Raw genomic sequence first — 15,081 nt, 5'->3', positions numbered from 1 at the left:
CTTCTTTCCCTCATTTTTTTTTTCCGCTTCTTTCTTGAAGCTTATAGAAACATTTATTATTATTATTTCAGGAAACTGAATGGTGTCGGTCTCGACGATATGAGCTTCACCGAGCTGGCTTCACTTGGAAGTATGTTGGATGAGGGCTTCCGCATTGTGGACGAACAACTAGACAATGTTGTTGGGGTTTTTTTTGTTTTCTCCAATTCATCTTGGTTTGACTACTCTTGTTTAATAATAACCCTTCCTTCCTTCCTTTTGTTTCAGGCACACGAGGAAATAACAACCAAGCAGGTAAAGATAATCATCTTGAGTTCAAAGTTTTAACCCTTTTTGTGTGTAATATATCGATTTTGACACCCTCCATTTCAGCTTTTGAGTACGATCTTATGGGGGGACCGGACTGGACTCAAAGAATAGAGAAGAAGATTTGGCCTACCAATCCCTTCTAGCGGGGAGAAGAGTAGCTTTGAGGAACAAGGCTAGAGAATTCCGCCTCAGGTAAATGATAAAAAAAAAAAAAAAAAGAAGAGGCTAGTTTTGTTTATGATGCCCCCATGCATGTTCACCTCTTCTTATACATATTGCTTCTTCTGGATTCAGCCCTCCAGAAACCCAACCTTGGCGTAGCGATGACCCTGAAAGATTGGTGAGTTTATATGCCCCCATATTCTCACCTCAATGTCCCTCTGTCCCTCGCCTCACATTAATTGCGTTTTGTCTTGTTCTTGCAGAAGTTGGACATCGACTCTCTGGAGATGGAGAAAGAGAGACTATCGACTCTCTGGAGATGGAGAAAGAGAGACTACGTCTTTTCAACCAGTATGTGAGAATTTTCTTTAATTTTTTTTTTTTTTTTTTTTTTGTTCCTGCTTCTGTCTTTTTCATTGTTGGAAAGTGCTCATTGCAGGAGAATGCTTGGTAAAGAGCTTGACGGTATGAGCTACTCCGAGCTGTTCGTGTTTAGCTTTGAGATATCGGGTGCTATCATGAAAGTTGTGTCGATGAAGAAGATAAAACGTGACGAAGAGATGGGGAAGACAAAACGTCCAAGGCCGTCGGTCAACGTAAGGTTTATCCGCTCTGTTTTTTTCTGAATTGTAAAACTGTATCTCTCCTTCTTTCCCTGACTATTTCTTTTTCTTGTTCACAAAGGAGCCAATCTCCCCGGGACAGATATGATGGTGGTGGCAGGTTCTCTTCGCTCGTGACAACACTAAGAGATTGGATATAGTTTTATGGTTCGTTCTGGCACTTTGTGTTATGTCTCTATGGTGATATGTTTAAACTAAAGACTTATGGTTTTGCTAGATTCTATATAAAACCCATGAGCAAAGGATGAAAATGACAATACCATATCTCCATTGAATTTTCGCCGTAATACCATAAAGATATATTAGAAGGTACTTCAAAAAGTCCAAGCGCATTTCTTCCAATGGTAAATTTTTTGTATTGAAGTTCTAGATCATAAATTATAAGATTTTAACTTACTGTAATTACTGAATTAAAATGTTTTCCCAAGTTTTCATTTGAGAACTCTTTCTTATCTTCTTTTCTATTTTTGATTATTTTTATTTTATATATTGTTAATATAACTGATGAGATCTCCACAATGGAAATGCTCTATAGTTTCAAGTCTTGGTATGGTTTGCTTGTTGTGCTAGATTCCAAGTTTTCATATTAAAAAAATACAATCTAAATCCATCTTACTGTATAGCTTTCAATTGATTAACAACTACGATTATATTTCTTTGCAAAAGATCAAAACAACCATTCAAAATGAAAATAAACAGTAAACACAGAAAGAAAGAATCAATTTTCTTCTCATCTTAAAAGAATGATCATCTCCACTAAACAAGGCGAGAGATGTCCGAATTCTCCACCTCTCTCTCTTCTTCTTTTCTGACATTATTTCTTGTTCAACAAGGAGTTAAAATATTTTATCCCCAGGGCCCTCTATAAGCGACTTATTAAAGATTTCAGCTAAAATATTTTTTGGCAAATTTAGGGGCCTAAAAAATTTTTTAGAGGTTTTTTTTGTGTAATTTTTTCCAAAAATTTTGGGGACTTAAAATCAATGTTTCGTTAGGCTTTGCCCAAGACCGGTCCTACTCGTGACCTAGGTAGTAGCTATCACTTTTGACTTAGTTAGCCATCTTTTTTTCATCTATCTAAGAGCAAGTCCATCGGAGTATATAGTGAAGGGTTCTAAATGAAAAAAGAGAAAAAAATAAATGAGAAATGAAATAAAGAGAGAGAACCGGTCCCAAATGTGGAGGTTGTAGAAGTGGTAATAACCCCATACGTGGCAATATGGTATTGGCTTGTTGGTTTCACACGAAGGGAAATTTTTTTTGTGTTTCTTTCTTCAGTCGGTTCTCTATTTCTTCGATATTGTCGAAGTCTTTTGATCTTCTTGCCATGGAAGTTCATCCACATGACGAATCCTTCGATCTTCAAGAGATTCACAGGTTTTTATCTCTCCTCTCTCTTTCTCTTCTTGTTCATTCCTTGATTTTTTTCGCCATTCTCAGCCGCGTGAAAGAGCTCGAGTACGTCACCGTAATTGCATAGACGAATCTGGAGAATCGATTCCTTGCGGTTTCGAGGCTTTGGCCCAAGATTATGCTCTTCAGCTTGAGGTAACTGCGAGTTTGAAAACTCTTTTAGATTTGTTTCTTCACTGAATCTCTGTAGAATAATTGTTTATGGCGCGACGACCCAAGCCACACTTGTTTCTTACCAGAGTTTCCTTCTTATGTCGTTTTCTGTGTTCTGTACGACAACCAAAAAGAAAAACAGTTTTTAATCAATAACTCGAAAGCAAGATAAAGCTGTTAACTTTATCTTATTTAAAGCTTTATTCTATGGTGACAATTCTTGGTTAAACAATATGCTGAGTTGTATTCGGATTTAGATTAATGGAAAGTTGTTTGTTGAACCAAGAACAAAAGAAACAAAGAGAAAAGTCAATGCTAATTTTTGTTATGGAATTTTTGCATAGACAAAGGTGAAAGAGATTGTTGAAGATTATTGCCATGTTGATTCAATGGATGTTGAAGAGTCAGGTATGCTTCTTTTACTTTGTTGTTTAATGACTAGACGTGTGGCTGTTGATGTATTGTCTCTCGTGTGATCACACTTGAACGTGTTCATCAAACCTTTGGTTAAGTATTGTCTAGTCGTCAGCAGTTGATGTATTGTCTCCGGTCATATGGTGGTTTATCCGGGCAGATGTGTGGCTGTTGGCGTCACTCGTGGTTATGAGATTCTTGCTCCTCCTCGAGGTGACGACCATCCCGTCTCTGATGTTTTCTGGAGACTTCGAGAAAGGCTCTCTCATGTGTTAGTGTTCTATATCGGCGGTATTCTTTCTTTTTGCTGGTGTTTGGAGATGTGAAGCACTCCGTTGTTGCTCTCGCTTTGTTTCAGTCCGTGGTGGACAGAGGCGGTGATGTCTTCGTTGTGGTCAGTTCCTTGTGTGACAGTTTAAGCTGTTGTGTGTCGTGTTAAGGGAGTTCTGCTTAGTAGGAGTGTTCTATCTTGGTTTTTGGTGTAACGGTTCAGCTGATAGTTTCTAATCACAGGTTTTTGGCTGAGTTTTTCCGGCTCCAGTCCAATGATTTAGAGTTTTGAAACTCATGTTCTTTAGTTCGTGGGAAGTCGCAAGATGAAATTGTTTCTCTTCTCATCTTTCTTGGTTCTTGGTTGATTTCCAAGCTTTTGATCTCTTCACATTTCTTCTCGTTTACGATTTGTAGTTGTATTTTTAATATGTTTTTATGTCATTTTTATTTTAATTTTTATGTATGCTTTTCTTTAATGTTATGATATCCAATCTTTCAAATTTAAAAGAAAAAAAATTTTAAGAACCTCACCAAGGTTCTTCCAATGGACCATCCGAAAATTAATTAGACTAAAAAGTGTTCTAAACTTGTCAAATCATACAATCAAAGACTAATTTATTCATTAGAACCTAAATGGGTTTCTAACCAATGGAGATGGTCTAAAATCCTTATTTTTCAAATATTATTTTTTTTCATTTATTTTAAGTTAATGGGCTTTAACTTAGGGCATTGTGCGAAAGTGAAAGGGGATCGTGAAAACGAAACTAAGACCATCTTCGTTTAATAAGAATTAAAAAAATGGCAATAAACATAAGTTACGGCTCTTAATTAGGGAACATAAGCGACGTCTCTTGTGAGCTCTATCTTCTCCCTCTTTCGATTTCCCGAGCTTCAGATTAACAAACATGGGCACCACTGGAAACAAGAATATCAACGCCAAACTGGTCAGTACCGATTTTGTATATTCTTTGTGAGATCTTTTTGTTTATATATCCTCAAATCCTGACTTCAATTGATTTTTTTATTTTCTGGAGAATTTTGATTGGATCGTTGATTTTCTAATCTGGGAAAATTTTCTCTTGTTTCGGATCTCATAGTTTCATAGATTGCATGTTTTATCACTATTAAGCTAGGGTTTTGTGTAAAGGTTGTATCTTTTCATGGATTATCCGAGCTGGTAGCTTTGTTTTATCAAACATATAGACTTCTTTGTTTAACACTTTTTCTCAGTTCATGTCTTGTGGGTTTAGTGGTTGTGTTTTGTAGACTTATCTCTTTTATTATTTGTTTGATAGATAAGATTCTCGATGCTATTTCCCTCTAGTGAGTGCAAGTATGCTGCTTTGTTCACCTAAAATTCTCTAGTTATGATTATTTTGTTCCTGGTTTAGTGGTTTAATTTTGTGGACTTATCTCTTTGATTATCTGTTTGATAGATAACATTTTCAACGCAATTGCTTAGCTGGGATTTACTGAGCCAACACCAATACAAGCTCAGGAATGGCCAATGGCTTTAAAGGGTAGGGATTTAATTTGGCTATTTCTCCACCTTCTCCGACTACAAGCAATGTGTCATCTCCTTCTCCTTGTGATGTTAGAGTAGGTGAAGAACCTGTTTCTTTGACTAAGAGAAGATTCAGGTCTAAGAATATTGAACCTATACCTTTTTGGAAAATGCAGGTAATTGAAAAAAAAACTTAAAGCTTTACACTTTTCTGTATACACATTTAGTTTCTTAATTTTGCTTTTGTGTGATTTTCTGTAAAGGTGGTTCCTTTCAATGGAAAATTGGTTAAGGCCAAAAAGAGGTGCCATTGGTGTGGAACCAGAGGATGTGAGGATTTGGTTAGCTGTTTGAGTTGTGGAAGAGAGTTCTTTTGTGTAGATTGTATCGATAAAAGGTATCTTGAGTTATTATGTTTGCTCTCGTACTTATCTTGTTTACAGAGAGCACTGGTCTTTCTCATTAGAGTTTAGAATCATCATCTAGATTAGTAGTTCCATCATAGCATAGTTATAATAAGAAGTAATCCCAGTAGATTCAATTAGTTTTATGGAGCTAGGATGTAGAGACGATTAATCATTCACCTATGGTAAAATGTTAGGATACTCTTTCCTGCAATTCTCAGCTGCAGTAACTTCATTTGAGATTGTTTCTGCAACTTCCTTGTTTCTAATTTGCTTTCTTGTCTGTTTTTTGTTTCTACCCTAAATAAGAAACTAGCATCAGAGTGAAAAATCATTGTATCTTTTAACTAGAGTTCTTAGTTACGTTTAATTACTAAAATATTCATTAAGAGACTCTAATGGTTTTGTGGGTTAATCATGCTCTAATTGGGAAACGGAAGCCCGACGAGAGAGATGTCCACATACTTTAGGTAATCTAATCTCAGATATTTCTCTAGCTTAGGGTTTGGTTTCGTTCGTTTTTGATTTTGGTTCTCACCTGACTTATTTGTTCTTCTACAGAACTACACGCAGATCTGTAAAACAAAGGCTCTAATATATACAAGTTATCCAAGATTTGGTGAGAAATTTTTTTTAAAAAGGTTTTTTCTGTGTCCGTCTTATTCATTGTTGTTGGGGTTTGGTGCTCATTGCAGGAGAATGATTGGTAAAGACTAAAGAGCTCGACGGTATGGGTTACTTTGAACTGTCGGTGTTTAGCTTTGAGATAACGCGTGGTTTGTTGAAAGCCGGAGATATGAAGAAGATAAAACGTGCAAGGCCGGTCAACAAGGTAACATATATTATTTTATCCACTCTGTTTTTTTCTAGAATTGCTTAAAAGTTAAAACTATCTCTCCTTCTTTTCCTGACAATTTTTTTTTTCTTTTTCACCAAGGAACCAATCTCCCCGGTACAGATATGATCGTGACTTTATAGGTGGCCAGGTTCTTGGCTCGTGACATTAAGAGAGTTGGAATCGTTTTGTTTAATAAAGAGAGTCTTTGTGACTATGTACTTAAAGATAATTTTATTGTTTTCCTGACTGTGTTATGTCTCTCTGGTGATATGATGATATGATTAAACTAAAGACTGACTCGATATGGTTTTGCTATATCCCTTATGTATTAAAGTTTAATACATAAATCACTTGACAAATCAAATTTTGACAAGTAGAAAATGCTTTACAAATAATAAAAAATAATCAACTAAAAAATCAACATTCGGATCCCTAATTTTCAGCAATTCATTTATAATTTCTATCATAATATTGCATTCACGTTCAAAGTAAATTGATCACGATTAAAAACTGTTTTCTTCCCCTATATAAATTCTTATCAACAAATTTATTTTCTATTTATTTTTTCTGACTTTTCTATTCTCTCTGTTATCAAACATGCAAAATCGAAGATCCTTTCATCTCTTCTAAATTTTCAATTTTGATCTCAAGTTCTCGACCTGCTTTTTCATATCTACTTTCTTATGTCTATACCAATTCAATTTTTTTATTCATCACCTGGATTACTACTTAAAAGTTCATGATCATCACATTTTTCAGATCAGACAGTGGAAAACATTCGTCTTTGAACCTTTCTCAAAGCAACAGTTGGTTGGCGGTTGAGTTTAAATCACGACAGAGAGAGATTAATTTTGTTGCAGGCTTCTAGAATTTGCAGGTAACAAAATACCAAAAATTTCAGTTACAAAAAAAAATTGTTTAGTTTACAAATTATTTTTGCTTACTGCAGTGCAGTTTGGTATAAGAAATAAAAACTGATTCAATAAAACCATATATGAAGGATAAGAAAATTTTTTGGACAGATCTGCTCTACAGTAAACTTTGAGAAGGTTGAAGACGCTGGATTACAAAGGTGATGCAAAAAGTTTGACAACTAGAAAGTAAAATAATTATTTACTTTATAGTCCTTAAAAAATTAAGGCCATTTAACATATTTTTGACAATGGAGCCATACCTTGATCTTTGATGCTGAAAATTAATTTTGACAATTTAAGTGGTGAATGTTGGTTAGTCAAAATCATGTGTTATTTCAAAAAAAAAAATTTCCTTTTAGATTATTATTTTTATAATATTAACAATTAGGTTTATTTTGAAAAATCTTGAAAATTCAACAAACTATCGAAAGAACCAATGTAGGTTTATTTTGTTTTAGTGTGAACTTTTTTTTTAAAAAAGGTAATTAACCAAGAAATGTCAACAAAATTGTTATTTAAAACTATAGATAAAATAAAAACAGTCAATAAAATTGTAACTAGATTCATTACATCCAAATTTATATTATGTTAAAATAAGTAATTTTTATTATGTATGAAATCATTGAATAAAGTTAGTGGATGAGATAAAGTTTAACTATATTTTATATTTTGGTGTATATGTTATTATTTAAAAGAGATTTGATTAATTTTTTTAAAAAAATAATTAAAACAAAATAGTTCTTAAAAGCAAAATAATGATTAGAAAAAGGAAAAAAATATAACTACCCACTATTTTTTATTCATCCACGATCTTTTCTTCTCTTACTCTTATCCTATATTTCATAAATTTGACAACAAATAACAAAGAAACTCATAATCTGATGTCTAGAAAAAAAAAGAAAAAAAAAACAAGAAATTCTAAATCGAAAACTGGGTATGAGTGTACCCTACTCCCTCCATTTAAAACCCTAATTCAAAATTAGCACAAATTTTTATTTTAAAATCTCAATGAATCACTAGATTAATTACATGATGGATGAATTACTGGAAAAGCACATATATAAAATGTTCAAAACACAAACAAAATAATTAAGAAACCTTTAAACTAATATTTTAATTTTTGTGTTTACTGTTAATAAATGATAAATGTGTAGATATTTAGTGTGTTTATTTTCAACTAAGTTTTACACATGAAAAGTATGTCTATATATAACTAAACCTTTATTTTAGTAAGAAAAGAATATTTCCTGTGTGCAGCACAGGGCAAACACTAGTTCTATCTAAATTCCTTGTTATCTTTGCTGAGAAAAATTACCAAAATAAATTTTATTAAATAGCCAAAGACACTTCTACCCCTAATATATATATAAAAAAAACTCTATAATTTTGAATTATATATTTTCAAATTTGAACTTTTTATTTTTTTTTCAAATTTTATTTTTGAAATTCAAAAATGATTTTTAAAACTATTTATAAAAAAATATTTTTAATATTTATTTTTTAATTTTCAAAATTTTAAACTCCACCCCTTAACTTTCAACCTTAATATCTAGAATAGTTAACCTTGTATGTATAAGTGTATATTTATCTCTTTAATGAAACATTTTGATTATTTTGATTCTTAAGGGCTATATTAGTGACAAAAACATTTTAGGGCTATCTAAGGGTATTTCTCCATTTCATTTATTAATATAATTTTTGTATCTAAAAATTTATAATCTAGACATGTATTGTATTTTTTCTATATTTTGGTTATTGTATGATAATTATTTATTTGATATTAATCTTTAGCAAATTAGCTTCCAAGTTAATATTTTTGCACCTTTTCTCTTTGTGGTGTTAAATTTTACTGTCTTTCTATTAATTTTTTAGGGTTTTAGTTTTCAGTTTGTGATCTAAAATACTTTAGTTATTCTCCTTCTGTTTCATATAAGTATTTTGTATTTTAAAATTTGTTTCAATATGAATATCAGTTTTACATTTTATATATTAAAAATAAGTTCAATCCTTATCTTTACCTTATTTATTGATCCAAATAATGTGGAATTCTAATAAAGTAATATAGAAAACTTAATTATTTTCTTAATATGTGTATTTGATAGCCGAGTTATAACCAGACTTAATATGTGTACTAGGGGACTCATGCACGAATATAAATATTTTTAAAGTAAATATATTATAAAAATTGATTGCTACTTACTTTTAATTTTAATTAATTTATAATTTATATGCATCATTTATATTAATAATATTATGTTACTTTAATTATACATATGATATTTTAATGTTATATCTAATCGATTTTGTTGTTTTTAGTCGATTTAGTTATCATTTGGGTAAATTGGATTGCATCTATGAATTCAACTGTAATATTTTTATTCCATATATTAAAATTTTGGTTAATTTCTTATTTGCATTTAGGTGGTTGTTGTCTTAGATATGTGAATATATTTTATGAAGATTATGTATAACTTAAGATATATTATGCTTAGAATGAAATAAAAAAAAGTAAACTGAAGTGTCTGATTCCAAATTATATAAATTAATATAACGAAAAGATAATATTTTGAAGTCTCATGCATATATATAAATTTTACAAAAGAACTAAATTGTAACAGTTGAATAATATTTTATTTTCATTTTTAATATGCTTTGAGTTGTCCTATGATTTATATTTATAAAATAAATTACTATTCTTATAAAATTATATATTCTTATCGTAGTTAAATCTATGATTTTAGATATAAGTTGGATTAGTCGAATCACTCACGTTGTAAGTATATTGAGTTACATATATTCTTTCAAATTCAAAATAAAGTATAATTATTTTTATTATAATTAAGTTAAATGTGCATGTATTTTCATAATAATTGTCAAATTATATGTTGATGTTTGTAAAAAAAATATTCAAAAATAAAACGATGATCAATACGAAGTTACATGCGTAAGTAGCTGATACATTTTGAAAGCTCATGAGCACATATCAATATTTACAATAATTAAAATATTTTATAAATTTTAAATAACTTTATGCCTTTGATTTATTGAATGGAGACTAAAATTTATTTTAAATAATCTTAAAAATGAGAATTCTGATTTGCTTTGGTATTTTGATTATGGTTCTATTAAGTTACAAACATAAAAAAAAGAAATTTAAAAGCAAATTTAATATTAAGAAAAAAATAAATTTAATAATGATAAAATATAATATATCTACCTCATTAAACTATTTTGTAACTATTTGATCAAACGATGTTTATTTTGAAAATTATTTTTAGTTTTTTTTTAATATCTCTTAAAAATAAGCAATAAAAAAAATTGTGATTGTATTTAAAAATAATATTATATAAGCAAAATATATATTATCAATATTTTTTTTTCTGTAATTGAAAGATATTATAGTCAACTAAATATATGAAAAAAAAAACATTTGAATATTACTAATTATAAACTATCTTTAGACAATTAAACATATATCAGTTTATGTTACTTAATTATTTTATGTAATCATCTAAGAAAATATATAGATATATAAAAATATTTTTATTAATTTGATTTTTTTTTTGTATTGTTTAAAATTATGTTTTAAAAGAAATAATATTTTTTTTTCTAATATCAAGATTATCGGTGTAAATTGTTTTTAATGAAATCACATTATATAGAAATTTATAATTTTCATCTAAGAAAATATAAATATAAAGAAAGTATTTTATTATTTCAAAATTATATTTTATGTTATTTAAAAATATTTTTTAAATGTAATATTACTATTTTGTGAACTTTCCTTTTTTTTATGAAATCATATTATATTTACATATATTTTCGTTTTTCAATTCTCTTTTTTTTTTAACTTTATAATAAATTTCCTTTTTTATTATATGTGTAAATTTTTTGGAAATTTTTAAAAAGAAAACTAAAAAAAATAGTATTTTAAAAGTAGATTAATTCATTAAGGGTATCTGTGTAATCAACCATCGTGAGAGTTAACGTGAGAGTGACACATAGGAAACTGACTTCTCAAATAATATTATAGAGATTTGATAGCCGACTTATAACCAGACTTATGTATTTGATTCTTATTTCGATTTCGTATTCTATCATTTTTACTAAATGATATACGCTAATTTATTTTGTAGATCACTTTTATATTTATACTTTATCATTTATTTATTTTTAAAATTAAGTTTAAGTTTAAGTTTAAGGATTGAAGTCCATTTCATTTCTTTTCTTATGCTTTTCTGGTTCACCAAATTTAAAATTCAACATTGTAGTAAATTAAATAATTAACCTTTGTTAAAAAATATATTTTGTAAAATGATTGCAGTAAATATTCTCCATCACCAATATTAGTATTGGTTTTTGAAAAATACTTTATCATTTATTTATTTTTAAAATTAAGTTTAAGTTTAAGTTTAAGGATTGAAGTCCATTTCATTTCTTTTCTTATGCTTTTCTGGTTCACCAAATTTAAAATTAAACATTGTAGTAAATTAAATAATTAGCCTTTGTTAAAAAATATATTTTGTAAAATGATTGCAGTAAATATTCTCCATCACCAATATTAGTATTGGTTTTTGAAAAATATTTTATGTAGAATATATTATGTTATATTTTTGATCAAATTCTTCACGTAAATGTTTGTGCATTCTTTATTTGCTGATGTAGTTGCTCTTTCATTTTGATGAACTTGGCTACCAACTTTGAGAATGAAATCAGTTTCAAAAAAAAAAACTTTTAAGAATGAGACTGACCATCTGCATCAGAATTAAACCAGAGCTAGTATGACCGGCTCTTCTTAGCAGTTAGAACCAGAGCTAGTATGACCACCTCTTCTTGAGTTTCAAAAGGAATCATTCTTGAGGAAGTCTCAGCTCGGTTTGAGCTCACCAACTCATCAAATAATCTCAACATCGGGTGATTATTTGTGGCTTCTTCACCCGATGGAATTGTAGATTGTGGATGTGTGGTCTTCTGCATGTTTGAATGTTACTTATGATCCCTAATAGTGTCATGTTATATGGTCTTCAATATCATCAATTTAGTAATAAATTGTAATAACTCGGTTTACTAAAACCGGTTTGGTTTGTCTAATTAATTTTTTTTATCAAATCAAAACTCAATTCTTTTATTCACTTTAACCTAACCTGTGTATAAAATATATAGGTATATCTATCTCATTCTACCCAAAGCCAAGCCCCCATCTTCTTTATGTGGCAATCACTGATGCTTCTCACCACCACCTCTTTTTTCTTATCTTCTCTTCTTCCCCTCCTTCAGTCTTTGCATTGTTCTTGGTTCTTTCTTCAAATCTTCCTCTCCGTTCATGTGTGCGGAAAGGACGTTGCGTTCGTCTCCAATCGTTACCACCACTGCCTCTTGCAAACCAATCACCACCGGATTCATTGTATTTGTTGTCCATAGAGTGATAGAGTCCCTTTACTCTTGTTGGTGTTTTGTAGCAGAACCGAGATGTGGAGGAGAAAGCGACGTCGGAGCTGCCGCTCTTCATCATCACTCAACGCTGGAATCTTCACAATCCATTGGAGATCCACACCGTTATCATATGAGCCGTACCAAGCCACCGATGTTGAGATCCGAGCAAATGAGATCACCATCCACTCTTGCTTGCGTACCAAGAATTTTCTTCCCCACTTTCAATCGACCACTTATCAGTACTACTTGTCTTGAGCCACCGGATACATATGAAATGAAGATGATGAATCAAATGAATTTGACCGGGATGATCGAACTAAAATTGACCGGGATTTGTTAATGATTGAATAGAGAAAATACGGAATTTTCCTGTGCTATCCATATATGTGACTATAATCATGGATCCCTTTTCATTAAAAACTAAAAACGTTACAATTTATATATGAAAAATAATTTGCAAGCAAAAATTGACTGGGATGATCATACTAGTATTTTAAATTATATACTTGACTAATTATTATAAAACTAGTATTATCACCCTGTGCTAAGCACGGATCAGTTTTTGCTTGCATTTAAATAATCTTGTTTATAAATTCTAACATTTTATTTGATCAAAGCTAAACATTATTCTGGTCACATTCTAGAGCTGGATAAAATGGACACCTATAATTAGAAGTGTTGCATCCAAACAACAGTTAGAACTTATAAGGGTTAAAACACCTATTGTAATTTTTTCGAATAGAGATAACAATTTTTATAAAGCATTTAAATATAGTTTAAAAATTTGACATTTCATTCATTCAATTTTATTTCTATTTTTTATATATAAGTCTTCTTTTAAATATCAATCTAATTATTTTAGATATAATAAACAGTGAACCAACAATAAATTATGAAAACCATTAAAATATTATTGAAAAAATTAGTATATCAATGCAGTAGAAAGATAAATGGCAAACTAATTTTTTAAAAGAATATGCATTTAGGATATTTTGTTTGAACTTACATTTTAGGATTCTTTTCACTTTCCTCTTCTTCTACCGTCGTCAACACAACTTGGAACTTCAAAGATAAAAAAAAAACCTGCATAAAATTGTCACTTTGTATATAATACTCATAAACAGATTTGTAAAACAGTCGAATAAATTTGTATGTAATAGATTACGACATACTGATCTTTTTTTTTTGAAGAATTGAGTTTTGAAATAGGAGTATACTTAAGACCCATCTTCAACCTTTAACCCTGAATCATGTAAAAACATTTGAAGACGCAAGTCATAAGTTTGAATGGATTTTTTACTACAGTCAAGCATAAAAAAAGACTGAAGAAGAAAAGAGAGATCTTATTGACCGGGATGATCGAACTAAAAATAATTAAAATCTCATTACACTTTTAAAAACAAAACGTAACTGTTCAATTTTACATTTTCTAATTAAGTTGCAGTTAGTGATATAGTTAGATATTCTTCTGCAACAAAGTTATGCTACAAAAAATTCAGCATTATAAAATCAAAATTTACCCGAAAACCATAGGTTTATTGAGAAAGAGAATATCATAAGAAAATTGAAAAGGGAGAAATATATAGAGTTGGAAAGGGCTTGGAAAGATTTATATGTTGATAATGATGATTGAAATGATTTGTTATTTTTTCCCTATTTAATTTGGGTTTAAAGATGCATGAAATGATTGATAAAAGAGAGGAATGTAAATAGATGACGTATCCACGGAAGTGAGAGTTCCTCGCAGAGCATGAGGGTGCGCAGCCGCATGGCCTGCACCTGTGGCTCGTTCATTTTCGGAAGAGCTACGACACCGGCTTTGTGTGAATATGTGATCTATATATCTGATTATTTAAGTCGATTGCAGATAATTGTTTTTGGGGTCCTGGCTTATGGTTGGTCATTAGACATGGAGGTTTTGACCATTTTTTAGGAATCTGAGGAAGAAATTCAATTTGTCGTGAGAACTTCCATCTATATAATTAAAAAAGAAGTACCCATTAAAAAATACCCCTAAATTTTCTAACTTATTTACACTTCCATGCCACTGAGAATTAAATTAAACTACCTATTTTATTGCTTGTATTTTCCAGTTAAATTAATGAATTTTCTTTAATCAAATTTAAACTTAATGTCATTAAATGAACCTACCTATTTTAATGTTTGTCTTTTCCAGTTAAATTAATGAGTTTTCCTTAATGAAATTTAAACTTAATGTCATTAAATGAACCTAAAAATACATCATATTTAACGTAGCTTATTACGGACGAGTATGGCCCAATAATGAACTTTAATTTTATTTTTACGAAAACGTGAATCACTTGACTTATGTAATATTTAAAATATATTAACTACAATATAACAAATGCATATAATCTACCTATACTTTAGTTTGAAATGATCATGCTCAAGTTTTATATAGTCAACTGACATCATGCATCTATCGATGTACAATAGTCAAACCACCTATAGTTTTCGTTTTCTTTATAGGATGTATTAACCAACCAATCATCCCACTGATTTTCTAAGCTTTATAAAAAACAAATCAATAAATACAAACTCAAAATCAAATATCTTCTATTAATCAAAACATAATATCTTCAATGTCGTATCTTTAATGTACCTATTAAATATAGAAACT

The 15,081-nt window shown here is 29.9% G+C and overlaps 1 long non-coding RNA gene across 15 annotated transcripts; it reads left to right on the top strand.

The window, feature by feature from the left end:
• The first annotated feature begins 373 nt into the window (after positions 1-373).
• Positions 374-12,877, top strand: LOC106409339. 15 transcript variants are annotated; one of them, XR_007322627.1, is made up of 14 exons: positions 374-501; positions 604-649; positions 735-822; positions 911-1,067; positions 1,156-2,471; positions 2,535-2,642; positions 3,005-3,068; positions 3,235-4,291; positions 4,784-5,027; positions 5,115-5,725; positions 5,817-5,874; positions 5,951-6,087; positions 6,193-6,970; positions 7,043-7,306. It is a non-coding gene; the product is annotated as an uncharacterized LOC106409339 (long non-coding RNA). The 15 variants fall into 15 exon arrangements; XR_007322625.1 differs by having other exon boundaries at positions 3,183-4,291; XR_007322614.1 differs by having other exon boundaries at positions 1,156-2,642; positions 3,005-4,291; positions 4,784-4,867; ... (1 more) ...; positions 5,115-5,248; positions 5,696-5,725.
• The last annotated feature ends 2,204 nt before the right edge of the window (positions 12,878-15,081 follow it).

This window comes from Brassica napus, chromosome C4 (genome assembly GCF_020379485.1).
Source record: "Brassica napus cultivar Da-Ae chromosome C4, Da-Ae, whole genome shotgun sequence".
NCBI lineage: Eukaryota > Viridiplantae > Streptophyta > Magnoliopsida > Brassicales > Brassicaceae > Brassica > Brassica napus.
Note: the sequence above shows the minus strand (reverse complement) of the source record. Positions and strands in the feature narration are given on the sequence as shown.